General features: G+C 50.3%; 1 protein-coding gene and 1 pseudogene across 2 annotated transcripts in view; one reads left to right on the top strand and one right to left on the bottom strand.

Moving 5' to 3' along the window:
* Evi5l (ecotropic viral integration site 5 like) overlaps window positions 1-3,808 on the bottom strand; it is a 41,392-nt gene extending 37,584 nt beyond the window's left edge. Inside the window, exon 1 of the mRNA XM_029532070.1 lies at window positions 3,610-3,808. The gene's annotated coding sequence lies outside the window, so the exon portion shown is untranslated. The remainder of the gene's footprint in view (window positions 1-3,609) is intronic.
* Window positions 3,809-5,789: 1,981 nt separating this feature from the next.
* LOC110336407 lies at window positions 5,790-6,363 on the top strand (annotated as a pseudogene). The gene has a single exon (XR_002381221.1). The product of XR_002381221.1 is annotated as an RING-box protein 2 pseudogene (transcript).
* Window positions 6,364-6,755: the final 392 nt, after the last annotated feature.

Raw genomic sequence — 6,755 nt, 5'->3', positions numbered from 1 at the left:
CTCCACATGTACATACACACACACACACACACACACACACACACACACACACACACACACACACACACACTTGCATACACTCATATATGAAATATCTACACGTACACCCACCGTGTCACCTACACACAAAATTCTTCACAAGCACGTGGATGCATGTTGAGAACAGACATTAAAGTGCAGGCAGAATATGCCAAAGGGCACTGGAAACGCCCTTGGAGGGGTGGGTGTCTTCTCCAACGGGGGGTGGACACAGGTTGCAGGCTAGCTCTCNACAACTTCTAGTGCTTGATTTTGGATTTCCTGGAGATGGTACAGTTTGTACCTTCCCCCAATTTTCCCAATTTCAGATCCCCTTTTGACCATGAGTGCCTGATGGTGTGTACTGTCATATGGATCACATTTGGTATATTCTGGCCTGAAGGGTAAAGCTCATCCATCCATCTGTCCATCCCCAGAAGTCACTCACACATCCCATGAAAGAACTGTGCTGGTGCCCAGCCCATGTCCAAGTACTTCTGGGACACCCTAACCTGCCATGCCTGCCTGGTGACTGTATCTGTAAGTCATCCCTGTCACACCTTCCTGGATGTCCTTTCTCAGAGCTCTTAGGGCAGCGCAGTGTAAGTAACTCTGTCTCCTGCATTCCTACTGCAGCAGCAGCAGCAGCAGCAGCAGCAGCAGCAGCAGCAGCAGCAGCAGCAGCAGCGTGTGATAGCAAAGGCACACACTGGAACACTGGCTCCTTTTAGTCACTCAGAGGATTAAATGAGATGATATGCAAATGATGTTTGGCATAGCGATAACAAGACACGAGCTCAATCAACTCTTTCTCAAGCTGGCTGTGCAGGCTTTAGATACAGGCCATCTGAGTCAATTCCCTGGGCACAGTGGGGTTATCACCCATAAACACTGACTTTATATTCTACAAGACTTGTTTCTGATCTACTAGTACCTATCAAAGCACAGACATAAGACAATGTATCCATATCCCCAGGCTACAGCAAAGCTGTGTTGGTTCTACTCAAAGACTTAAGACCTTGTACTTTCTACAGAGTTCACAGTCTATCCCAGGGGCCCTTTCTACCCCCCACCCCCACCCCCCACCCCGTGTCCATCTGTGCAAAGTCCCCTGGGGAATAGGGGGAGGTCTTGCAGCTTCTCATGTGCAACATGACCTTCAAGTCTTTTCATGCACTCTTGCTTTCAAATGGACATGATAAACTTCTATCTCATGTCCATTAGGAAGGCTGCCAGTTGTTCCCCATGTCCTCAGTCCTTCCAGGAGACCCCTGCTTGACTACAAGTCCCACTACAGACCATCTTTTTTTCTTCATTCTTTCAGCCCTGATTTAAGCCAGCTTCCTGCAAGATGGCTAAGTCCTTCAGATATGGTTACTATCCACTGAAGACAGGAATCATCGGGGCTAGTGGCAATACCAACTTTGCTAGGTGTGTGTGGGGTCTGTTCTGCTAAACCCCACTGTTCTGCTAAACCTCACCGCTCCCAGGAAACACATTAGGCCACACCCTAATCTAACTGGCTCCACTACCGCACAGAGTGCTACTATTCTAAGGGCTTATCCTCCCAACCCCCATTTTCCAGATGGATAAGTTGAAGTTCTAAGCCAAGATGAGTTTTTTTTTTTTAATTCAAATCTGTCCAGAATTTGTTTGTAAATATTCTACAAGGAAACTTAGGCTTTTTATCTGGGTCTTTCCAGGCATAACCAAATGCTTGTTAGGAGCTGGTTTGTTCTGGGTTCCCTTTTACACCCCCTAGTTCTACAAACTACAGCCAGTTCTGCAATCTCTTGTTTCCTCTCTGTCTTGTGCCTTAGTTCTTGTGCCAGGGCCAAGCCACCTGTGATCCCCACCACGGTCAACCGCAGGAACCCAGAGGGAACCCACAGGTGGGACCCTAGGATGGGAGCTGTGGGGAGAACCAATACAATACAACCATGAAGAGTGAGGGATGTGGGGAGTCTGGCTCAATGACTGGCTGGGAGTGGTATATGTGGGAGTGGGGGTGTCAATCAGAGCACTCGTCCTTTCAATACCCCGCCCCCCAGTCCTCTTCACATCTTCCCTCTTCTGAAAATATTNCTTAAAGAGGTGCTTGCTTTTGCCAGGTCTGACCCAGTCTGAGCAGATCCCACATGCTAGGAGGAAGCTGTTTTATTTTGACCAAACATTGGTGGTGGGTAAAAGAACTCACAGGGCTCTCAGAAACTGGCCTTGATGAGCACCTTAGATGGCAGCACAGTCTATATCATCTGAGGCCAGCAGATGCCATAGGCTCAGGGATGCTGGTCCTACCAGTCTGGTCAGACTTTAGGATTGGGGCCAGGAGCAGCTGGAAGATCTCACTCCCCATGGTATGTGTAGGGGGGTTCCTTTTGGGACACTGGTGTAGGAAAGAATGTCCTTCCTATTAAAAAGGATAAGAAAGAGAGATACAGAGAGGGGGAGAGATTTGTGGTAGGTAGGGCTTAGACCCTGACACCCCCCCTGGAGTCCCAGTGTAGACCCATCTCAAAGAGAATGGGGTGAAAGGGACAGGCTAGGTGCTGGGGGCAGAGCTTGCCACCTCATAATCTGTCTTTTGTCTAAGTTAGGAGGTCTGTTGAGTGTTCTGGGCTCAAGAAGTTGTGTAGAAGTTGTGTGTGTGTGTGTGTGTGTGTATGCACGCACGCATGATAGGGAGAGAGAGCATTCATGGGCCTGGGTCTGGATTGGGCCTCTAGGTTCCTGTATATTTAGGGGTATCTAAATGACCCCACTGTGTATCTTTCAGAAAGATGGATCGGGAGGGTGTGTCTATGGGGGATGGGATTCAGCATTATCTTTTGGTCTTTGGGGAAGTCCTGAGTGTTCATTTCTTCAGGAAGATGCCATCTAGATGGCTCAAGATCAGCAACAGTGTATGGTCTTCTCAGAAGACTAGAAGTGATTTTTTTTTTTTCTCTTTAAATTGGAGCCCTTGAACAGGAGGGGTGCCAAGTGAGCAGGCTGAGCTGATGTCTCTGGATTCAGTTGGGAATCTTTCCATTTAAGAGGCGAGGCATGGGTTTCTGTGGAGTCAGAAGGAAAGAGTATAGGGCTCTGATCTTGGTCTCCTTGGAGAGGATGAGGGTGTAGGCCAGACACAGAAGACAGGAAGCCAAGTGGGAGGTTTAGGGGGACGTAAAGGCAAGAGATGTGCAGATGGGAGGGGTCCTGGGACTCGGGGGGGGGTGTGGACTGGAAGGGGGACGCTCATGGTGTGAGTGTGTGTGTGTGNGGGGGCAGGTCTGCAGACTGGGGGATGGGGAAGCCCTGGACAGATTCTTACAGAGGAGTCTTGGGGAAGATGTACAGAGGTCCTGAGCCTGTGGGGGGCGTCGCGAAGAGACACGGGGTCTTAGAAGCCCCGGGAGGGATCCTGAGGGGATCGGGAAGGAGGGTGGGCGGAGGCCAGAGTTCCAAGGACCAGGGCTGGGAATGCCAAGGCTCCCAGCGCGGATTCTGGAGGCGAGGCGACCCCAGGTCACGCTCCTGGCTTGGCTTCCCCGCGGGGCCCCGCAGCCCTGACGCCCCCAGGAGAAGAGGCCCGGTTCGGGGCCGCCCTACCTGCGCCGAGAGCGCCGCCATCGCCGCGCCGAGCCTCGCTGTCCCTGCGCTGCGTCGTCCGATGCCCCTACCCGCGGTCACGTCTGCTCCAGGGTCCCGCAAACCCCACGGCCCGGCCCCCCTTTCAATCAGCCACCCCCGGGGACCGCGGCCGTCGCCGGCTCCGCCACTGCCATTTCACCCGCTGACAGGAGCCGCTGCCCCGCCCCCCCCAGCCCAGCCAACCAATTCACCGCCCCCTTAGGCCCTTGGCTCCGCCCACTGAAGAAGAATGACATAAGACCTGACCAATCCGTAGCCAGCCCGTGAGGCGGACCCTGGCTACGGTTCTCTGAGGAGAGGAGCGAATTGAAATGAGAGAATGTGTGATGGACGTCTAATTTTACCTATCAAAATAAGCAATAATATTGATCGACACCTAAATTACTAATAGTGATGGGCGAGAGGCGTGCCTCGGAAGGAAAGCTGAGGCCTTGAGCAACCCTTAGCTGAGACACTAGGCCCCGCCCAGAGCTGGAATTCTACCCAATCAGGAGAGGTTCTGAGCCGTCCATTACTANCTGCTCTTCAGACCTCGGCCCTGGTAACTGTTGAGATGGGAGGGGTGTGCTGTGAAAGAGATTGACTTCTAAGCAGTCGGTGACACTGATGGGAGGCGGGCTCTTGTAATTTGACCAATGGAGCCGTGAGACTGGGAATGAGGTTGGCGTCCAGGGCGGTAGGACTTAAGGCTGAATGAAATGGAGGAGTTAATGAGGAGGCGTGTCCGGTGCAAGGATGGGCGGGACCAGACAAGGGCGGGGCTCCTGGCTTGGGTTTTAGAAGGGGCGTATCCAGAAAGGCTTCTCTAAAGAAGCCAGCATCTGTGTGGTGGCCGGGTGGTTAGGTCAGGTCCTACCCTTGCTGGGGGAATCTGGCATCAAAACGCCGATTGCATCCTTCACCTGCCCCAACCATTCTCTCTCCTGGGGCGGGGCGGGGCGGGGATGCGGTATAGAGCGGCGGAGGGGGTGTCAGGTCGCCTTTGGGTTCGGAGCCGCGCACGTGAGAGCTGCTTTAAATGCATGAAGAATGAATGAATGAATGAATGAATGAATGGATGAATGGGACCGTGGTTCTTTTGCCTACTCCTCCTCGTCCTACCTTTTCTCCTCCGTCTCCTCTTTCTCCTCCCACTTTGTGCTTTTTAAAATTTTATTTTATTAGTATTATTATTTTATTTTTAAGACAGTCCCTTGTAGACCAGGATGGCCTCGNAATTTTCTATGTAGCAGAGGGTGACTTTGAACTCCAGATTCTCCCACATTTCACCTTCCACTCACCACCTTGGCCAGATCCTAGATTCTTTTAAGTAAGTGAGGGCAGATAGCATGTATGGCCCATCATTGACANCTAGCNAGACTTGATAAGTGGAATACTCCAGGATGTGGGTATGGGCCTTGGACAGGGTGGGGCAGGGAAGGATGTGTCATAGAAGGAAAGGTGAGATCATAGGTTCAGCAGGGGTAGTGCTTCTCCTCTGGAGGAGACTGGTGAGTAGTGGAGTACGGCTTGATTCACATAAGGCTACAAAAAAAATTCAGCATGGTGGCTGAAGATAGGGGGACAGGAGGGGAAACAGGAGTCTATTCAGAATAGGAACTGTCAAGGATTTCTAAGGTTTGAGATCTTAACCTTTTGTATAGTAAGAGTTGACATTCACATGGATCTTTAAAAATTTTTTAAATTTCTTTATTTTTGAGATAGGGTCTCACCACAGCTCAAGCTGGCTTCCAACTCACAGTGCATTTTAGACTGGTGTCAAACTCAAATTTTTCCTACCTTAGTTTCCAGACTGCATGGATGTGTATCATGGTGCTGATCTCATATTCTCTCCCTCCTTTATCTATATTGCCCCATTAAAATTCTGAAGCTGGTAAGAAAAACTAGACTATTACTAAACACTCAGGTGATTAAAAACTTCCTTATTCCATCCACATTCCTGTATTCCTTTCCCTCATCTTAAAAAAAAAAAAAAAGTTCTTCTACAGCCAGTTTGTGTGCTGTGCTATGTAACATCGTCAAGTTGAAATCAATCTCCTGCTGCGGACGTAGCTCAGTGGGTAGAGTGCCTACCTAGCATGCTCGAAGCTCCAGGTTTGATCTTAGCACTTCGGTTAAAAAAGATATAGTAGGCCTCTGCGCCCAACGTTCTTGTCCGCCGTTCTGCGCCGCCGCCATGGAGGACGGCGAGGAACCCTGCGTCCTTTCTTCGCACTCCGGGAGCGCAGGCTCCAAGTCGGGAGGCGACAAGATGTTCTCCCTCAAGAAGTGGAACGCGGTAGCCATGTGGAGCTGGGACGTTGAATCCGATACCTGTGTCATCTGCAGGGTCCAGGTGATGGATGCCTGTCTTAGATGTCAAGCTGAAAACAAGCAAGAGGACTGTGTCGTGGTCTGGGGAGAGTGCAACCATTCCTTCCACAACTGCTGCATGTCCCTGTGGGTGAAACAGAACAATCGCTGCCCTCTGTGCCAGCAGGACTGGGTGGTCCAAAGAATCGGCAAATGAGAGGTGGCCCAGGCGCCCCTGGTGTGGTTGGTGATCCTGGACAACCTTGCCATCAAGTTACTGGACAAAGACTAGACACTGCAGGGGTTTCATCCTTGAGAGAGAGAGAGGATGGTGTACGCCTTTGAGACTCACCAAAGGCACGCTTTATTGTTTTGTCTGTTTAGTTTTGGGAAATTAAGATAATTTATTAAAAATGGCCTTTCCTAAAAAAAAAAGAAAAAGAAAAAAGAAAAAAGATATAGTAGTAAACACCTGTAGTCCCCAGCTCAGGGGGGAAGACAGGAAGACAAATTCAAGGTCATTCTCAGCTACACAGTGATTCTGAGGCCAGCCTAGGTTACATGGAAGCATGTCTCAAAAAAGGAGGGGCAGGCACCTGTACAGTTCAGTCAGGAGTTAAGATTGATAGTTGCTCTTACAGAGGACCTGAGTTCACTTCCCAGCACCCATATCTGGTGGCTTACAGCTACTTGTAACTTCAGTTCTAGGATATCTTCGGCCTCTTTTGGCCTCTTAGTGCAGTGAAATCATTTGGAAAAAACAAATAAAATTTCTTCTCTCTCTCTCTCTCTCTCTCTCTCTCTCTCTCTCT

This window comes from Mus pahari, chromosome 19, assembly GCF_900095145.1.
Source record: "Mus pahari chromosome 19, PAHARI_EIJ_v1.1, whole genome shotgun sequence".
Lineage (NCBI taxonomy): Eukaryota > Metazoa > Chordata > Mammalia > Rodentia > Muridae > Mus > Mus pahari.
The sequence above is the reverse complement of the archived record's forward strand: the minus strand, read 5'-3'. Positions and strand labels throughout refer to the sequence as shown.